The following is a 21,600-nucleotide window of genomic DNA, read 5'->3' as shown; positions in this document are numbered from 1 at the left end:
TCCATTTCTTGTAGGGGATGCGATGTCTGTTTCAGTATCGGGGTCTATAATTGAGGATTCTTTCCTATTAAGGATTCTTCTAGTAGAGGTCTGTAATTGACCTTGAGTTGTAGGTCTCTACCTTCCAACCTCCCCTCCTGGTAACCTGAGTCCACTTTAGCTGGGTTTCCAAAGGGAAGTTAATTTTCAGAAGTATTTATAAGCTTCAGTTATTAACAATAATTCTAGACCAGTTTAAAATACAAGGTAGAGACTCTTGGTTTCAAGCATTGTTCGTATCAGTCCCTCAGAAACCACTCTGGTTCAGTTGTTAGAGCTCACGTTTTTACCGTGTACCTCTTCCACTTTGGTGTTAGTTAGCCCACATGCCGGAAGAGCTCTAAACATCATAAAAACAGAGTCTGTTGATCACACTGAAGAGATTACCCTGACGATTTAAGAGCAAATCAGTCTTACTGTACATGTTTAGAAAGAGTATAACATGTTGGCATTGTTTAAGGGTAAAATGTTCATAGAGTGGTATCTCTATGCTGTTCATCCCACCCTTGTGACAATGTTTTGGTTCAGTACTTTTCTAAATAATTTTTTTAAAAGATTTTATTTATTTATTTGACAGAAGTCACAAGCAGGCAGAGAGGGAGGCAGAGAGAGAGAGGGGGAAGCAGGGTCCCCGCCGAGCAGAGAGCTCCATGCGGGGCTTGATCCCAGGATCCTGGGATCATGACCCAAGCCGAAGGCAGAGGCCCAACCCACTGAGCCACCCAGGCGCCCCTTTTCTAAATAATTTTTAAGCTGATGGTTAATAGAAGAAAAAATAACCTATGGATGCAGATACCAATTAAGTTGGTAAACAGCGGGTAGGTACAGTCTCAAAAACCTGTACATGTTTATTAGCTTTATTAAGATCTAATTCATATACCATAAAATTTACCCTTTTAAAAGTATACAATTCAGTGGCTTTTAGTGTATTCACATACTAATGTAACCAACACCAGTCTTATATTAGAGCAAGTTTTTCTTAAGTTTTTATTTTAATCAACTAGTGCTCGTCATGACAAGACGCGTCTTAATCCCCATCCCTGATTTTACCCATCTCCCCCCGGACCGCCGCCGATAACCATCAGCTCTTTATAGTATAGAGTCTGTTTCTTGGTTTGTCTCTTTTTTCCCCCTTTGCTCATTTGTTTCTTAAATTCCACATATGAGTGAAATCATATGGGATTTGTCTTTCTCTGACTAACTTACTTCCCATAGTGTTATACTCTCTAGGTCCATCCACATAGTTGCAAATGGCAAGAAAAAATACAGAATGTTGCACAAATGTGTGTGTCATCCTTGTGTAGGGCCCATGCTAATATTGTCTGTACTCTTACAGTTTTATTTATTTACTTACTTGCTTATTTATTTGGAGTGCAGATGTGTGATGGGGGGAGAGGGAGAGAGAGAATCTTAAGCAGGCTCCACACCCAGCGTGAACCCCACTTCGGGCTTGATCTCATGAGCCTGAGATCATGAGCTGGAATTGAGAGTTGGATGCTTAACTGTTGGAGCCATCCAGGTGCCCCAGTATCGTTCTGCCTGTAGTATATGTGCTGCCGAAGTGAGCAGGAACATTTTCATTACTCTAAAAAGAAACCCTGTACCCGTGAGCAGTCATTCCCCGCACCCCTATCTCGAGCCCCTCTCTATATGGACATCATCTATTCTGGACATTTCATAGCAATGGAATCATACAATATGTGAGTTTTTCTTTCACTTAGTATAGTGTTTTCAGGGTTCATCCATGTTGTCGTATGTATTAGCACCCCATTCCTTTTTATTGCTGAATAATACTCCATCGAATGGGGATACTGTATTTTGTTCATTTATCAGTTGATGGACATTTGAATTGTTTCACTTGGGGGCTGTTGTAAATAATGCCACTGGTGAAAATTCATGTATGAGTTTTGGGAATATACCTAAGTGGAGAATTTCTGGGTCATGCGCTACTCTGTGTTCAACATTTTGATGAACCGCCAAACTATTTTCCAAGGGGGCTGAACCATTTTTCAGTCCTACAAGTAAAGCCCAAGTGTTCTGATTTCTCCACATCTTCACCAGCACTTGATATTGTCATGTTTATTTCAATCATCCTAACAGGTGAGAAGTAGTATCCAACTGTGGTTTTGATCTGCATCTCTCTAAGGACTAATGATGTTGAGAATCTTTACATGTACTTCCCATTTGTATATTTTCTTTCGAGAAAAATTGCTTTAAATCCTTGGCCCATTTTTAAATTGATTGCCTTTTTATTACTGGTTTTCAGGAGTTTTAAACACATTTTTATTAAAATATACAATGTTATATTAGTTTTCAGTGTACGATAATTCAGTAATTCTGTACATTACTCATGGCTCACTACAATATTGACTATATTCTCTTGTGTACTTTTTATCTCTGTGACTTTCTATGTTATTGCTAGAAGTTCACACATCTTAATCCCCTTTATCTTTTTTTAAAAAATTCTCTTTATCTATACATAGATATAAAGTTATCTATATCTTATATCCCTGTAGATACAAGGGACTGTAGGACTTTTTTATATATTTTGTATACAAGTCCCCTATCAGATATTTTCCAATATCTGGAAGTTTTGGAGTATTCTGTAGACTGTTTTTACTTCATAGTGGCCTCTGAAACACAAAACTTTTAAATTTTGATCAAGTACAATTTCTATATTCTTCTTTGTCACTTATGCTTTTGGCATCATATCTAAGTAACCATTACCAAACCCAAGACCAGAAAGACTCCACCTCTATATTGTTTCTGTAAGAGTTCTATAGTTTTTTTTTTTTTTAAGATTTTATTTATTTATTTGACAGACAGAGATCACAAGTAGGCAGAGAGGCAGGCAGAGAGAGGGGGAAGCAGGCTCCCCGCTGAGCAGAGAGCCCAATGCGGGGCTCGATCCCAGAACCCCGGGATCATGACCCTAGCCGAAGGCAGAGGCTTTAACCCACTGAGCCACTTAGGCACCCCAGAGTTCTATAGTTTTAACTCTTGGGTTAACTTTGCATGACCTGTTTTGCATTAATTACTATGTACAGTGAGAGGTCAGGCTCCAAGTTCGTTCCTTTGCATGTGGATATTCAGTTGTCCTGGCACCATTTGTTGAGATGACTGTCTCTCATTATTGAGAGACCTCCATTATTATGGGCCTCCAGTCCTATTTCATTGACCTATGTATGTTCAGCCTTATGCCAGTCCCACACCATCTTGATTACCATAGCTTGGTAGTAAGTTTTGAAATCGGGTTAAGTGTGAATCTCCATCTCTGTTCTTTTTCTCTCAAGATGGTTTGGGCTCTGGGTCCATTGAATTTCCATACAAATTTGAGGACCAGGTGGTCCATTTAGGCCAAAAAACCCCACCACCACCAACAACAAAAACAACCCCCTCCAAAACCCCAAACTTCAAAAAACCAAAACCCAGCTGGAATTTGGAAAGGAATGGCGTTGGATAGATGCCATCTTATTTTAAGTAGTCTACCAAGTCTTGACTATTGATTGCATTCAACTTCTGGAACAGGTCTCAGTTCTTGGGAGTATGCGTTGAAGATTCATATCTTGGTGGATGAATCGATGCACATCTGAAACTAGGTTATTTGGAGAAACACAGAACTGGCACGATCTATATATTGAAGTCCTTCCTTCGTTTTGTTATTGAAAATGTATGTGTGGCATCGTCTGGTCAGCGTTTTGGCTTTGCAGTTTTTTTCAGAACTCTTTCAACCAGTGTTTTGAGATCAGTGAACGTGTGATAACATGAAGACAAGGGGAATCTGTGAGAACTCGGGTTCTTCAGGATGTTAGCTGTATATTAGGATGGTGTGAAAGGCATTGGTAGTTTTAGCAGGGGGTGAATATTGTTGTGGCTGCTTCTCTACACCCCCCCTCCCCCCCGGCCACCACTGCCCCCATCTCGAGGATGGAATTGTCTTAGAAAGCAGGAAAGCCCTTTCTAAGAAACTGAGGGGTTTTCCTGTCAGGTCAATCCAACAGTGTTCTCTTGCTATGCCGAAGGCGCAGAGCTAGCTGCCGCAGGGGGCGGAAATGAGAGGAAGACCTCCTCGGACTCTTTGATCAGCCTCCGGATAGACAGATCAGTCTTCCTGCCTCCTTCCTGCCTCTTCCCATTCCTTCTCATTTCGACTCCAGTGCCAGAGTTTATAGCTTCCTAAAAAAAAGCCTATCTGATCGTGTTTGGCTGCTGTCCACGGGGTCAAGTCTGAATTCCTGAGCAGTAGCAGGTGATACTTTCTAGTCCGGCCCTCCCTCTTTCTCCTCCTCCTAAACCAAACCTCCCTTAGAAGCACAGCCTTGGCCCTGAACGCATCGTGCCTCTCCATCATGTCCACGTTCCTTGTCTATGGAGAGTGACCGGCCCCATCTCCCGACAGCAGAGTCTGCACAACCTTGTTTGTATTCTTTGTGTCTTTGTCTTTGCTGCTGCCAGAAGTGAGAGGCAGAGACTCAGGTCACCTCTCTTCAGTGGCACAGAGCCCGGCCAAAACAATTCTTCCCCTCCCCCCAAAGATTTGATTTATTTATTTGACAGAGAGAGATCCCAAGTGGGCAAAGAGGCAGGCAGAGAGAGAGAGGAGGAAGCAGGCTCCCTGCCCAGCAGAGAGCCCGATGGGGGGCTCTATCCTAGGACCCTAAGATCATGACCTGAGCCGAAGGCAGAAGCTTAACCCACTGAGCCACCCAGGCGCCCCAAAACAATTCTTAAATGCTATTGTAAATGAATGAGGTAGAGTACCTGCTCAAAGGACCTGATCATCTAATGAGCTGGGAAAATGTTCAAAGGGCTAAAAAGCCCCAAGACATGGCTAGATGGAGAACCAGCCGTGTACTGTGCGGCTCAACTCTGCAGTTGCTCTGGACCAGGCACGGTGCAAATATAAATCCGTCGAGGTTTACTCTGCCAAAAAGCTTAGTGTTTTCATGTACTTTCTGGGCTTACTGTGGTGTTTTCTGGGGTTATCCCTCGTTCGGTAAAGCTCCTGGCAGAGTATCTGTGTGATTAGGGGGCTGATGTGTGGTGACCCAGGACAGAAATATGCATCAATTAGTGGACTGTTCTGTGTTGTAGGCCTGGTCATGTCCTAACAGATTTTTAAAAACTATTCCCTCTATGTCTTGAGACCACCTGGCACTCTGTGTTTGCTTATTATCTAGCTTTGGTGCACGTGTTCATAGACCGGGTCCTTCTAGTGCAACTGCCCTTTGTGATGACCATAAGATGTTCATCTGGGACTAAATAGTATAGTTTCCCTGTCCCCACCTCCGTTTCTTTACTTTACCAAAAATAGGGTAATTATCTGTTACAGTTCAGACTTGAGGATCAGCTTTAGCTCCCAAGGGGAAGAATAGTAAATTTAGCTTTTATTGTACAATGACTTTATAAAATTTCACTGGTGAACTTTTTTGTGTTCTGGTCTATGTGCATTTTACATCGAGGCGTCTTAGGACGGTAGCCGTGAAGATGGTACCAGTGGCCAACTCACTCGGGTTTTGTCCAAAGAGACCTTGACTTCATCTTGGTTCTTAAAAGGTCCTTTTTTTTTTTTTGCCGGGTAGAGAGTTCTGGGTTAGCAGTTATTTTCTTGAAGATGTTCTGTGGTCTTCTGACTTCCCCCGTCGCTTTTGAGAAGTCAGTACTCGGAAATGAGTAATCATTCCTTTTTTGTGGCCGCGTCTAAGATTTTTCTTTTTGTCTTTCGTTTCCTGCAGTGTCACCGTGATATACCCCGAAGTGTGTTCCTTTTATTTATTCTGCTTGGGCTTTCTGATTTTATGGTTTGATGGTTCTCATCCCTTCTTGAAAATTTCCCAGCCAGGATTTCTTTCCTTGTTTCCCCTCCTCTCTTAACTCTCCTGTCTGCGAGTCAGACTCCTGATAGACTTCACGTTGAGTTTCCCACTGTAGCTGTTTATTTTGCCCTTTTACTAATTTCTTAAGGTATAAAGTTGGATTTGTCATGTGCCTCTTTTCTAACAAAAGTTTGTGTATGTACCATTTTCTGGATAACCGTCATGACCTCTGGTTGTTTTAAAAGGTATAAACTCAGTTTTTGTGTATTTAGTCACAAGAAGCTAGCTAATGGAGATTTGCTTTTTCAGAATTCCCATTTTATTCTGTTTTATTCAGTCTGATTGGAAACCTAGCCTATTAAATAGCTTGAGTTGAAAATTTTAAGCCGGATTGGTTGGGACACTCTTTGGACATTGAGACACACAACAGAAGATACTTTAAACATTGTTAGAGTTTTTCTTAGTGACTTAGGTTTGTTAGTGGTGTTTGAGAAATTGTAGAAGTGCAGCAAAAATTAGAGTTAGTGGGTTTTGCTTTCTTCATCTTAATGTGTTTACCTAGTGGTGGCTCCTCTGCCCACTTTTATAGTATGGTTCTCAAGTCCCAGAAAGTGGCTAAATTTCAGTTTTCAGATATAACCCCACTGCCCTTTACATTAGAAAAATAGAGAAAACGGTTTCTAAATTTCCTTCTAAGGACTGCTTTAGCTGAATTCCACAGATTTTTGATGTTAATTTAAGATTTTTCTTTCAATTCTGAATGTTCTTTAATCTCTGTTAAGATGTTCGCTTTCACCCGTGAGTTACTGACAAGTGTGGTGTTTGCTCTCCACGTGTTTGGTGAGTTTCCTGTTATCTTTTTGTATTGCTTTGTAGCTGAGTTCTGTTATGATCAGAGAACATAATTATACACGTTCAGTTCTTTTCCACTTGTAATAATTTTTTGATGACGTTTCCATGTGTGTTGAGAAGGATGTGTCTACCGCTGAGCTTGTGTGACGTGTTAGCGAAACGTCAGTTTGATACAGTTGGTTGATGGCACTCGGTCCTTTCTGTCTACCAGTTCTGTCGATTACTGGGGGAAGTGCTGAAGTCTCCAGATGTCAATTTTGGGTTTTTTCTATTTTTCTTTTCAATTCTCTTAGTTTTTGCTGCCCTGTGTTTTTGAAGCTCTGTTGTGAGATGTGTACTCATTGAGGATTGTTGTGTCCTCTTGGCAAATTAACCCTTTTCTCATTATGCAATGGCCCTCTTGATCCCCTTTGGTTTTCTTTGTTCTGAAGTTCACTTTGTTGAATATTAATGGAGCCATGCCAGCTTTTTTACCATCAGTGTTCTCGTGGCATATCTGTGTTTTCCCCCAGGTGAGTGGCAATTTCCCCTGTCTTTTGTATGCTGTGTAGTTTGGATTATATCCTGAACATTTTGAATGTTTTGTTGTGAGGCTCTACATCTTGTTCAAATCCTGTGTTGAATGTGGATGTGTTTGTTTTAGCAGACACTGACCTAGCTGGGTTCAGGGTGTGTGTTCCAAATGGCCTTCTGCAGGTCGTGGTTTCGGTGTCAGTTCTGTGTTCATAACTTTTTTTTTTTTTTTAAAGATTTTATTTATTTATTTGACAGACAGAGATTACAAGTAGACATAGAGGCAGGCAGAGAGAGGAAGGGAAGCAGACTCCCCGCTGAGCAGAGAGCCCAATGTGGGGCTCGATCCCAGGACCCTGGAATCACGACCTGAGCCGAAAGCAGAGGCTTTAACCCACTGAGCCAACCAGGCGCCCCGATGTGTGCATAACTTTTGCAATGTTATTTATCTCTGACTTTGCCACTGGTGACTGCCTGGAGGGTGGCCAGTGGTCTGCCCTGTAGTTCAGGTGGACCGGACGTGTGTATTTGAAAGGTATCATGAGTAGTCCAGAATCAAGGCTTGAGATTTTCTTGGTCACCCAGCTCATATGAAGCTGGTCTCAGTCTCAGTTCCTACCCCAACCTGCTGCCTTTCGAGGGCTAACCCCCTCTGAGATGCCCTTCTCCAGGACTTGACAGTTAACATTTCCTAGCCTTCATCCTCCAAGAGTCTTTGCAGATGACTGCAGGGCAAAAAGCAGCCCGACTGCTTCTTTCTCTCCGGGGCAGGTACCGACTTGAATCTTGGTTCTGTCCATCCTCACTACCGTGCTAGCTACTTGAGGCTTTTAGGAAGATGCTTTTCGTATTTCCCTCAGCTTTTATGGTTTCCAGCAGACCAGCTGACCTCATCTGCCATTCCCAGAGGCTGGAAATACTGACGGTTTTTAGTATTTTCTGCTATGTGAATTAGAGGTGGTTATGGATTGCGTTTTGACCCTCCCATAATCATTCGTGAAAGTCTCCACACCCCTGTCCCTCAGATCATGGTTTCCCATTTAGAAATAGGGTCATCGCAGATGCACTTGGTTGAGATGAAGTCCTTAAGCTGGTGTCCTTATTGAATGGGGAAATCTGGATGCAGACGAGCAGAAAGGGAGGGCACCTGACGAGATGCCTGGTCCGTCCTCCAAGAACAGCGGAGAGTGGTGGTAAACCACCAGAAGCTAGAAGAGGGACATGCAGCAGATTCACAGCCCTCAGAGGGACCATCCTTGCTGGCACCTTGATCTCAGATTCCTAGTCTCTAGAAAGGTGAGACAAATTTTCTGTGGCTTAAGGCCACCCAGTACCTAGTACTTTGTGATGGCAGCTCTAGCAGACCAATGAAGAGATGTTTGTTTCTCTTAAGTTGAGATCTTTTAGGTCCTGAAGTTTAACTTGAAGTAGCTGGCCCATTGCCTGTACATGGTAGGTAGGCACTTGAGAAGTATTTATCGTGCTTAATACTATAATGGAATGTTTATGTTCCTGAAAACCCTTGCGTTCTGCAAATCATGCACTAAAAATAGTGTCTTGTAAGAGAAAAATAAGCTTGTGGCAGAGCTCTCAAAATCTACGTGGCTTGATAGCTACTAGCAAAAGCAGTCATTGGTACCCCAGGCGACTGATTACCTGGACCACTTCGGTGAACATCTCAGTGTGGCTGGACGTTGCTAAAATGAATACTAAAAGTGGACAAGAACAGCAAAGTGGAAATTCTAGCCATGCTTGCACTGGTGCATGGATAGTGGGTGTTGAGTGAGGCTCCAACGCCCCGTGGGGCTGCCATTGCAAAGGGCACTGACGGGAGCCAGTGCTACAGCCCCGCTGAGAGAGACCGTGGCCTGGCCATGACCGCACCCGTCCAGGGAGTGAGGCCTGTGTGCGGGCTTCCATTCGCTGCTTGCTTCAAATGCAGCTTCTTGCTGAGGCCAAGTTAGGTGAGGGCTTGTTTTTATCTTGCCTGAGATCTCACATAATTCCATTGCCTCCACTTCTTTGCTTTGGAAACTCAACAGATGAATCAGCAAGACTTCCATGCTGTGATGATGTCATTCCCGCTTACCAATCAAACACGAGCTCATCGGTGTTACAGAAACTCCCAGAGAGCAGATGGTGTTTGGATTGAATTGAGTTCCCCTCTGTAGCCTTCAAATTCTCCTGTGCATCTGCTTCTGTTAGCATGACTTAAAAGACACAGATTTAGTCAGAGCTGTATTTTAAAAAGTAGTTGTGGAGTTATTTAAAAATCGGTAGGAGTATTGCCCTCAACTAACTTGTTCAGTTTTAACATTCTCAATTAATGGGAGATAGTCTCTTTACGATCTATAAAGCTGTTCATTGTTCTTACAAAAGGGGTTGTTTATGAATTTTTAAGGTTGCTTTTTTTTTTTAACTTATTGTAACTTAATTATTACTCCTTCACTATTTCATTTAACTGAATGTGTACGCCCAAAGAAGAAGGGGTTCCAACAACTGGTGGGGAATCCTGCAAGCTTCCTACCTAACTTAATTTTTAAACCTCTGGGTGAATTTTTATTTTGGTCTTGTTTGTATTTCTAGTGTTTTTAAATCTGCTTTCCTGAAATACCTAAGGTTACTTTCAGGTAACCATTATTGGATTTTAATTTGGAGCTATTGTATGTATATTTTCAAATAATGTTTTTCAGTTATTTTTAATTTTGTGCGTGAATATCAACTGGCTTATTAATGTCCGAATTTGACTTTTGTTACCTGTTATTTTTTTCCTGAGATTTATTTATTAGAGAGAGAAAGAGAGAGAGAACTCATGGGGGAGGGAGAGGGAGAGAAAGTCTTAAGCAGACTCCTTGCTGAATGCGGAGCCCAACTCGGGACTCGATCTCAGGGTCCTGAAATCAACAGCTGAGCCAAATCCAAGAGTCAGACACTTAACTGTGCCACCCATGTGCCCCTGCTAACGGTTATTTTTGAAAATTCAGATTAATGTATTGCAATATAGAAAGACTATCAAAACTTTAATATTTAGACTGCAAAGCTTTTTTAGCACATTATCCATAATCCATTCGTAATTCAAAAAATTGGCTCATATCAATTTAACTTGGGGTTGTATACTTGGCCTTTTTTTTTTTAATTAAAAAATACAGAAGAGTGTACAGCATACTTCGGAGTAGATTGTTTTAAATGAAGAAAATGTCTTCAACATGAGGAGAAAAGAAATCAAACTCTTGAGCTTGGCAAGAAATGATTTTTGCATAAGAATTTTAAGAATGAGATTGCAAGAAACCTCAAAATTTGGGTGCCTTTTCTGTAGGGTTCTTGCAATTTGGTAATAATTTAATGTCATTATAGGGTGTTTGCTTTGTTGTATTTTATTGAATTTGGCGGGGGAGTAAATTCCAGGGCGGTCTTTGTTTTCGAAACACAATACATCTTTGTGGTGGTGGTACTGTCCGAATTCTCTCCTAATTGCTGTAGTCAGAGCTGAAAACAGAGAGGAGAGGGCTTTGCAGGGAGAGGAAGGGAAATTTGACAGTTACTGAGAATGCCAAGACTGAAGGCAGCTTTAAATTTGATTAATTCATAATTCATTTTTGGAAATGTTTTTCTGAGTAAAGGGATTTCCCGGATTGCCAAATCTTGTAACTCTGGAAGTAGGAAGGAGCAGAGAGTAACAAGCTCATGTTTTTAGTGTGTAGCTTACATTTCCTACTCACCTTTTTTGAGCAGCAGATTATTGGAACGCTGTGTTTGGTCTCCCTTTTCTTCATTTTCCTCTTGTTCTTTCCTACACCGGTGCCCACCCCGGCGTCCCACCAGTGGGTCCCATGGTTGGTGCACGAGTGGCCATTGGAGTGAAACCATCTGGGAAGGCTCTGTGGATAGTATCTGAGGTGTGGGTAATACCAGCCCTCACAGTAGAATGAGGCCTACACCGTTGAGTCCCATTATTCCTGGTTAACTGCGTGCTGGGGAGTTCCCAGGAGCACTGAGGTAGTGACCCCTAACTCTTTGCTCCTAAGGAAGACAGAATTTGGTTCCTGTGAACCTCCAATCACATTTTCGACCCCTGAGCAGTAGTGTGTTTCGTGTGTGCTCCTATGCAAAGACACTGTATCTAGTATGTATGAATAATTAATAATAAGGGACAGTAATGCTGATTCATTAGCATGTGACTTGTGGCTAACAGTGCTCTAAGTCAGGCCTGAATGAAGCCAGTCTAATGACATGTATTTTCTCCACCAGGCACATCATCACCTTCTTGACCTCAGGAACACCATGTAGCACTTCAACACTATGGGCTATTTTAAATAGCACAGTCACCAACAAAAAGCACAAAAATATGGAAAAGCCATCACTAAATAGACTTCAAAAAGGATACTAGTTTGTAGCATGAGCGTTGAAACAAGAAGGCAAAATGTCACCTCATTCGGCCACAGCTAGGAGGGTGTGCACTGGGGTACTCAAATTTTTTTCTTTGCGCATGTCTGTGAATGACCAGGAAGTGCCGGTGTATTGATTCTAAGGTTACCAGTAAAGTTTTTTTCAAAGATTTTACTTATTTATTTATTTGAGCACAAGAGTGGGAGTGAGCACAGCGGGGTGGCGGGAAGGGGAGGAGCAGGGCGAGAAGGAGAGGGAGACTCTCAAGCAGACGCCATGCTTAGCGTGGAGCCTGACCCGGACCCCGATCTCATGACCCTGAGATCATGCCCCGAGCCAAAAATCAAGAGTCAGATGCCCAACCAACTAAGCCACCCAGGTGCCCTGCAAGTGAATTTTTTTTTTAAAGATTTTATTTATTTATTTGACAGGCAGAGATCACAAGTAGGCAGAGAGGCAGACAGAGAGAGAGAGGAGGAAGCAGGCTCCCCGCTGAGCAGAGAGCCCGATATGGGGCTCGATCCCAGGACCCTGGGATCATGACCTGAGCCGAAGGCAGAGGCTTAACCCACTGAGCCACCCAGGCGCCCCGTGATTTTTTTTTTAAAGCCAACGCTCCTCCCAGCATGGGGCTCAGACTCACCATCTTGAATTAGAGAGTCACCTGCTTTACTAACTGACCCGGCCAGGCGCCCCAGTAAACTTTACCAAGTTCCACAAATTCACAAAGAATTCATGGCTAACGAGGACCCACTGTGCTTGCATGGCTAGGATTGGGTCGTGACCCCACCATGCAACACATGTGTTGGTATCTTAAGCAAGTTACCCACTCTGTGCCTGGTTTTATATTTGTAAATTGGGGATAAATATTATCTGCATCAGAAGTTAGTGAATTTAAATGAGTAAAGTTGCTATCATATTGCCACGTATACAGTAAGTCCTTGATAATTCGTGGTGTGTAATAATTAGTAAGACAAGTTAGTACTGATAGCAACTCTCTTTATCGAGTACCTATTCTGATGCTCACGATAACCCTGAAAAATAGCAACTCTGATCTCTGTGGTACCCAGAGAGGTTAAGTAGTTTGCTCCATGTTATTCTTCTGTTAAATAGTTGAGCTGCAATTTGAGCCCAAGACATGATCTTTTTAAGTGAAGAGAATATATATATATATATGTGGCATCAAGTCCCTAGGGATCCAGCCGGGATCTGTATATCCGGGTGAAGTGCGGAGGTGGTCAGGCAAAGGGGACTGCGTTGGAAGGGCCAGAGCTTATGCCTCCTGCCCAGAGGGGGAGAAATCAGGGCGAGACAGAGCCCAGAGTGATGCACATAGCAGGTCTTGGGCTGCAGAGGCATAGAATTATGATATAGATTGGGGCAGAGGCCAAGGGATGCTCTAAAGAACGGGCCTTAGCTAGGGGTCAGTTGGCACGAGGACCTGGGCAGGGAACACTTACATCTGAGGGAGGTGACGAATTGGAGACTCTTGGGTCGCCGTTGTAGCTGTCTGGACCGGGACTTGTAAAGAATAGCACGTACAGTTGCTCCTCTATACGTATTTCTGATGTTCCTAGGTACTTACGTCTGTACGAAAGTGAGCACTTGGGGAAAGCTCTTTGTTTCTCAAGGGCTCCAAATGACTGGCTTAAGAGGTATTTTCCTCAGTCTTCTTCCAGACATGGGTCCTTTTTGGGGATGGTTTTGGAGAAAGGCTTTCCCATAGTCACACAGTTTGTGTTTGTAGGGGGAGTGAATTGGGAACCATCCCAGTTCTCAGAGCCCTAAATGGTCTGTCTGGTGCTTTGGCAAGTAAAGGCCTCCCAATGGGGGGTTCCACCCTCCCCTCCGACAGTGACATAGAGATTTTTCTGAGCCAAGGCTGAGCAGAGTGTTGTGAATGCCCAGACTATGAGAGACACGTGGAAGTTTTCTATCATTTTCTACTTGTCGTCTGCAAATGTGTTTCAGTGGACGACAGCAAGGCAATTGAGCGGAATGCTTATGGTGTGCTTGGGGAATGCTTGTTTCTTACATCTGGTTCAAGTTTGGTGGATGTGCATTGTATCGATTTGGAATTGCATTTGTATTTAGCATCCGAATAAATAAATGAATAAGCAGTCAAAAGCCAGGGTGGTATTTTGGGGATATGTTTCTCTTCACGGATCTCCAAGAAGCTTGTCCACTGAGGTTATGATGTGTATACAGTCAGTACTGTTGTATATTTGGAACAGGGGCCTGCGCCCTTCTTCCGAAAGGCCCAGAGAGTAAATATTTTCTGCTTTGTGAGCCATATGGTCTTTGTCACAAGTCTTCAGCTCTGCCATTGTGGCCGCAGACACTGAGTGAACAGATGAGTGTGGCCGTGTTCCATGTAAACTTTATTCACAAAAACAGGCAGGAGGCCCATTTACAGACTTTGGCCCATGGGCCGTCATTAGCCAATCCCTGGTTCATAGCAAAGCTCTTTAAGACCTTCATAATTCCTTTGTAGGGTTAAACCCTAGCAGAATTTTGTGTGTGCAGCATTTTATTGACTTTGATTTTGATTTTGTGTGTGTGTGCATGCAACATTTTAAAATTTGCGTTGTCACCTTGGGCAGTGAAAGTAACATGATATAGAAAACCTGTCATCTCTTAATTAATTTTGCTCTAAGAAAAAGATTCTGATACCAAGATACTCAGTTGTCAGGTTTTTTTCTTAAGTAGGCACCACGCTAGTGTAGAGCCCAGTGCAGGGCCGGAACTCAAAACTGTGAGATCAAGACCCGAGGTGGGATCAAGAGTCTGACAGTTAACCGACTCAGCCACCCAAATGCCCCACCAAGATGTTAGGTTTATTTTTTAATTTTTTAAGATTTTATTTATTTATTTGACAGAGAGAGAGAGATCACAAATAGGCAGAGAGGCAGGCAAAGAGAGAGGGGGAAGCAAGCACCCCGCCAAGCAAAGAGCCCAACGTGGGGCCCGATCCCAGGATCCTGGGATCACGACCTAAGCCAAAGGCAGAGGCCCAACCCACCGAGCCACTCAGGCACCCCAGATATTAAGTTTATTGAGCATTTTTTATTGGTGATAGGAAAAGGAAAATTGAAATTAAATACCAGGAACTGTAACAGCTTACTCACAGTTCACTAGTTTTTCTTCTGTTGCGAATTGTGCATTTAATGATAAACTCTGAGGGCAGAAGGCAGAGGTTGCTAATTAATTTTTCCCCTAAAATCCAGTGTATTCTCTCTCCCCTTTTCCGTCTTTCCCTTTCCTACCTGTCCCACGCGTTGGGTTAGAGAAGCCTTAGAGTTATGTGGGAAGAGGAGACACCAGGGTGGGGAGTGGTGTGTTAGTCCCGACAGCAAGCGGGGGTAGCTAGCTGTAAGCTTCGAAGCTTCGGGAAAGGGGGGACACACTGAGCGCTCTCCAGCCCCGAGCAGGTTGGTTCATCATGACCGGGGAGTAGAAGATCCATTTTGTAAGAGCTTTGTTTTAATGCCCACTCCTCAAAAAACACCAGAGGTAACACCCAGAACCCCATGCCACCTGCTCTTGGCCACAGAGGGGTCACGTGTTCGTGTGCAGATTTTTCTGCTGGGAAAAATTCTACACGTTCAAGAAGCATCACCTGTTGTCCACCTGGTTTCCACACACCTTTCTAAACTGACTATAATTTATGTTCACGAAAATCTTTTTTTTTTTTTTTTCTTGTAGTTACCAGTCTTCGTAGATTCATGTTCTTTTTTCTTCTCAGGAAATAAGCTCTTTTCTTTTAAATCATATCCTAGGGGGCGCCTGGGTGGCTCAGTGGGTTAAGGCCTCTGCCTTCTGCTCAGGTCGTGATCCTGGGGTCCTGGAATCGAGAGCCCCGCATCGGGCTCTCTGCTCGGTGGGGAGCCTGCTTCCTCCTCTCCCTCTCTCTCTACCTGACTCTGCCTGCTTGTGATCTCTCTCTGTCAAGTAAATAAATAAAATCTTTAAAAAAGAAAATAAATCACATCCTAGGACAGCCAGTGTCCTTTAAGCATTTGTGGTCATATAATACGAGGAATGAGCCCCATCTGACCACATGCACACAATCTATTTGAAGATTTAAGTTGGGCAGAAAACAATAGTGTGATAAAAAGATCCACGTAGGTGGGTTTACAAAAAAGTTAACCCAAAATCTTATTACAGGTGAGCGACGGGCTGAAGCCGGAGACTTCCGTTGTCGGTATCAAGTGTCAGATTGTTCAGGGGATCTGTGCCAGTTCACTTTCCAATGTAACTTTTGCGAATAGTATAGAATTTTGGAAGGTTTTGAAGACAAAAACCCCCAACTGATAACTGTATTTTAAAGATTCACTGTGTTATCAGTGTCTAGACCCTCCCTGCCTAGTGCAAGCATTTTGGGCCCGGGGATCCTGGAATATGCCTCCCTGCCTGCCCCCCCCCCCCCGATTTCGGACAAGACTTCCTCTTCATAAAGCCAGCCCCCGCTTTGGGAATTCAGCTTGTCTTACCCCCACAAAAATAAGCAAACACAACCTGAGCCTTCCCACACTAACATTGTTTCTCTGAATTCCGGTAGTCTGTCTGTAGAGCTCATTTGGAAGTTCGAGTCCATATGGCAGTGTTTGTGGAGCAAGATGTTAGTCTTGGATTTACTTCTGCCATGGGTCTACTTTTCATGAGTTTAAAATCTGTTTGGAGACTTAAATAAGTCATGGGAATTTAAAAATGGGACTTACCTGGGTGGCTCAGTCGGTTAAGCGTTTGCCTTTGGCTCAGGTCAAGGTCATGATTTCTTGAGTCCTGGGATTGGCCCCTGCTCAGCGGGGAGTCTGCTTCTCCCTTTTCCACACTGTCTCTCCCCACCCACCCAACTGCCCCCTTTCTCTCTGTCTCAAATAAATACATTAAATATATATATTTTAAAAAAACCCAAACCTGTGACTTGACAGGGCAGTACAGGATAGGGGATGGCCAATGGAGGGAGACTTGAACTAGGCTGAGAGGCACAGATCTGGATGATGAAAAGGAGGAAGAGGCGCTGGTAGGGGGGACCCCAGCAAAGGAGTTGGGGGGTGGGGTGGAAATGCATGAGCCAAGTGACCAGAGAGGAAGGGTTGGTGAGTGGTAAGACCAGAAAGTGAGTGGGACAGGATTCTGGAAAATTCGAAATGCTAGCTGCTAGGAGTTTATACTTTTTTTCCTTCTCTCTCTATTTTTGGGCGGAGCAGTGTGGGGCAGGGAGAAATTTATATTTCACTTTGGAAGTGGGATTAAGCTCTGAGATTTACGTGTAGGGCAGTTTACATAATGAAGAGTGTTCTATTCACTTATCCAACAAATAATTATTTCATGATTAAAATGAATTAGAGAAAAGAGATGCCAGAGCCTATTGTAATAATCCAGACACGAGACAAGAGTGGCCTGCAATTGAGCAGTGGGTTGGGACCGCAAAGAATGGATTTAAGATACTACAAAAGACGAATTGATACGACTTGTTGAGTAATTGAATGTGGGTTGGCAGAAGTGAGCAGCTCTGCGCTGTTGTTTGGTTTTCTGGTTGATGCGTTTTGTTCCTTGAGTTAAACGGTAAACTCTTTTGGGAGCAGACACTACATCTTCTACTCCTTTTGTCGTAGGTGGCCATTATCTTTTTATTCCCGTTAAAGAATTTATGTAACACCTGTTATTCTCCATAGCGGGCGTGACATTTTAAACAGTGGCCTGTAACTCACTAACGAGATAGAGCTGAGGCTGAAAGGTTTGTCTTATGAAAATCAGTCTCGCTTAGTCTTCACACTGCTGTTCTGTTTTATATTTTAATTGGGATGTAATGATCATACCATAAATTTTACCCTTTCAAGAGTACAATTCAGTGTTTTTAGGATGCTCATAGAGTTGCACAACCATCACCAGCTAATTTCAGGGTAATTTCATCACCCCCAAAGCAAACCCACCTATGTTGACAATCAGGGCCCATTTGCTTTGCCCTCAGTCCCCAGAGCCACTAAACACTTATTACAGTTTCTAAAGGCTGAAAAGTCCAAGATCAAGGTGTGGGCAGGCTCATGGCTTGGTGAGAACAGCTTCCTGGTTCGTAGGTGGCATCTTCCCACTCTTTCCTCACGTGGCTAAAGGAGTATGGGATCTCTCTGGGATTCCCCCCACTCCTTTTTTAAAGATTGTATTTGATTAAGAGAGTGAGTGGGAGGAGGACCAGAAGGAGAGGGACCGGACGTTGGGCTTGATCCCACGATGCTGAGATCCTGACCTGAGCTGAAATCAGGTGTTGACAAGTGTGGAGCAGTAGAAACTTCCACTCCTTGCTGGTGGGGGTGTAACATGGTACATCCACTTTGGAAGATCGTCTAGCAGTTTCTTCTAACACCAGACACTCTTACCATATGATCCAGTCATTCCACTCCTTGCTGTTGAACCAAAGAGGTTGAGAACTTTCGTCCACACAAAAACTTGGCGCACGTGTTTCTAGCAGCTCTGTTCCTAGTGGCTAAAACTTGGAAGTGACAGTGTTACATCCAGGCAATGGAATACTATTCACTATTAAAAAGAAATGGGCTATGAAATCGTGAAAAGGCGTGGAGGAACCGTATATGCTGGTTACTCAGTGAAAGAAGTCGATCTGAAAAAGCTGTATACTGTATGATCCCAACTATATGACAGTTTGAAAAAGACGAAATTGTGGGAAGAAAGATCTGTGGTGGCCAGGAGTTAGCAGGGAGGGAGAGATGAATAGGAAACACACAAGAATTTTAGGACAGTGGAACTATTCTATACGCCATGACAATTTGACAAATGACATACATTTGTCAAAACCCACAGAGTGTACACTAAGAATGAACCCTGATGTAAAATGGGGACTTTGGGTGACAGTGATGTGTCAACGTTGGTTCATCAGTTGAACCCAATACAGCAGTCGGGGGGGGGGATGTGGATAGTGGGAGGAGTGTGTGTGTGTGTGTGGTGTGGGGTCAGGGAGGATATGGGAAATCTCTGTACTTTCCACTCAGTTTTGCTGTGAACCTAAAACTGCTTTAAAAATAAAGTCTCCTTCCAAAATACAGTTCAAGGTAGTGTAGCTTTATGTGTCAAAGGCAGGAAGTACTTCAGAAGTTCAGAGAAAGGAGAAATCACTGTCAGTTTCAGGGAAAGGGATAGGTTTCAGGGAAAGGTAACAGGGATAAGGGATAATATTTCAGCTATAACCCAAGAATGAATAGAATTTCAGTCATCGGATAGTGGTTCAGTGTGTGTACCCTTGGGCAAGTAGTGCCTCAGACCCTTCGTTTCTTCAGAGGGTTTGCGGAAGGATTGTAGGAGACAACACAGGTGAAGTGCTTGGGAGAGAGGCTAGCATAAAATAGGAAGTAGGATTCTTCAACAAGTTCTGTATGTTTTATAAAATATTTTATTTATTTGACACACAGAGAGAGAGAGGGAGAGAAAGCACAAACAGGGGGATCAGGACGGAGAGAAGCAGTTTCCCCGCTGAGCAGGGAGCCTGACGCAGGACTTGATTCCAGGACCCTGGGATCATGACCTGAGCCAGAGGCAGGCGCTTAACCAGCTGAGCCCTCCAGGTGCCCCAGTGAGTACTGACTAAGCCCCATCTGTGTGTGAACTACATTTGAGCCCACCTTCTGGCTCAAGAAACATTGGTTAGATATCACAGAGGGACAGCATGTAAAATGAAGAAAGACCTACAGATTAAAAAAAAAAAATTGCTATGTTGTCTAGAAGCAGTTAAATGAACCATAGTTGGGTGAGAAAGTTGGCAAAGTAGATCAAGAGAAACTGTATTTTGTGTTTTGAACTCCAAAGAAAGCAATTTGTAGGCAGTAGAGACCCTTCAGGCATTACAAAAAAGGATTCTGATAATGCTTTAACAATAATTGGGTTTGAATCAACAGAGGAAGCAGGGATTTAATTGGGAGGCTCTTCCAACAATTTTGAAATCACTATAGCAGTTTAGGTGGTTTGCCTAATGGGCAAGTTACTTACTTGTCACTCTGAAATGTACCTGATCAACATTAGAAAAGCAAACAGCAGAAGTTTTCTTTTCCCCTTCCCTTAGTTTAAAATAATGGCAGTCTTGCCAAGCTTTGTTTGAGACCAATTTAATGTTTCTAGGCAGACCACCACTCTGTTAACAAATGTCTTTGACATTGGCCTGGGGATGTGAAATGTCTTTCCTTTTGATATAAATGGAAAAGTACAAGATGCTAGGAGTTTGTTCACCTACCTGATAGGGTTTGTTCTCTCTCTCTCTCTCTCTCTGTCTCTCATCTCTATTGAGATATAATTCACATACTATAAAGTTCACCTCTTGAAGTGTTTCATTCAGTGGATTTTAGTATATTCAAGGAGCTTTGCAGTTGTCACAACAGTCCATTGTAGAACATTCTCACCACCCCCAAAAGAAACCCTATTACCCCTTAGCTGTCATCCCCACCTTTTTTATGCAACCACTCATCTATGGGAAAAGAAATTTAAAACCCATTCCCTTTAAAGTAGCATAAAGAAATTAGCAAGAAATTCAACAGTAGAAGCGCGGGACTTGTATGCTGAAAACTACAAGACGTTGTCGAAAGGAACCAAAGAAGACCTAAGTAAACGGAAAGATGTCCTGTGTTTTTAAACCGGAAGACTTAGGGTGACAGTGCTCCTCAGGTTCTTCGACAGATGCCACACAGGACCTGTCTCGCCAAATCCCAGGAGGCTTTATTTGCAGAATTTGACAAGCTGATTATAAAATTCATATGGAAATGCAAGGGATCTAGGATAACCAAAACAGTCTTGAAAAACTAGGACAGAACTAGAAACACTTCCCAACTTCCAAACATTTTCTAGGAGCGAGGGTAATCAAGGTGGAATGTTACGCACCATAAGGACAGACAGACGCACGTAGGTCAGTGGAACAGGACTGAGTCAGGAAATCCGTACATTTACAGTGGACTGATTCTTGACGGTGATGACAAGACCATTAGATGGAGCGAAAGAAGGGTTTTCAGCAAACGGTGCTGGGATGCTGGGACAGATGATAAAGGCGGTAAGGAGGCGGAGAAGTTGGAACCTTTATGCGCAGCTGGCAGGCACGAAAAGTTGTGCGACCACTTTGGAAAACAATTTGGCTGTTCCGCAGAACGTTGAACATAGAGTTACTCTGTGACCCCACAGTGCTCCCCCTACATACAGACCCAAGAAAATCGAACATGTAGGTCTGCATAAAACCTTGTTAGACGAATGTGCCTTAGCACCATCATTCATGGCAACCCAGACAACTCCTGAAATGTGGTAATAACTGAAATGTTCGTTATCTGATGACCAGATAAGCAGAAGACGCTGTGTCCATATAGCTGAATATTATCTGATCCCCAGAATGAGTGAAGGCACTGATACGTGCTGCAGAGTGATGAAATGTTGAGCGTTCAGCCGAGTGAAAGCAACCAATCAGAAAACATCACATATGCGGCGCCTGGGGGACTCGGTCCGTGGAGTTTGTAAGTTCAAGCCCCATGTTGGGTGTGGAGCCTATGTAAAAAAAAAATGTTACATATGGTTGATTCCATTTATACAACATGTCCGGCATAGGCAAATCCAAAGAGACAGCAGATCAGTGGTTGCTGGGGGCTGGGAAAAAGGGGGATCAGGAGTGGCTACTCACAGGTACAGGGCTTCTTTGGTGGATGATTAAAATGCAGTGAAGTTAGGGGCGCCTGGGTGGCTCAGTGGGTTAAAGCCTCTGCCTTCGGCTCAGGTCATGATCCCAGGGTTCTGGGATCGAGCCCCGCATTGGGCTCTCTGCTTAGCAGGGAGCCTGTTTCCTCCTCTCTCTCTCTCTGCCTGCCTCTCTGCCTGCTTGTGATCTCTGTCAAATAAATAAATAAAATCTTAAAAAAAAAATGCAGTGAAGTTAAATGGTGGTGGTTGTACAACTGAGTATACTAAAACCCAATGAATTGTATTCACACTTGACCAGTTTCATGGTTTGCGA

The 21,600-nt window shown here is 43.3% G+C and overlaps 1 protein-coding gene and 1 non-coding gene across 6 annotated transcripts in view; one reads left to right on the top strand and one right to left on the bottom strand.

Moving 5' to 3' along the window:
- Window positions 1–21,600, top strand: part of SMURF1 (SMAD specific E3 ubiquitin protein ligase 1) — a 106,644-nt gene that overhangs the window by 40,242 nt on the left and 44,802 nt on the right. The gene's annotated exons all lie outside the window — the stretch shown is intronic.
- On the bottom strand, window positions 1,299–1,404 carry LOC116581566. The gene has a single exon (XR_004282109.1). It is a non-coding gene; the product is annotated as a U6 spliceosomal RNA (small nuclear RNA).

This window comes from Mustela erminea, chromosome 20 (assembly GCF_009829155.1).
Source record: "Mustela erminea isolate mMusErm1 chromosome 20, mMusErm1.Pri, whole genome shotgun sequence".
In the NCBI taxonomy this organism is placed as follows: Eukaryota; Metazoa; Chordata; class Mammalia; order Carnivora; family Mustelidae; genus Mustela; species Mustela erminea.
This window is presented reverse-complemented; position numbering and strand designations above follow the sequence as displayed.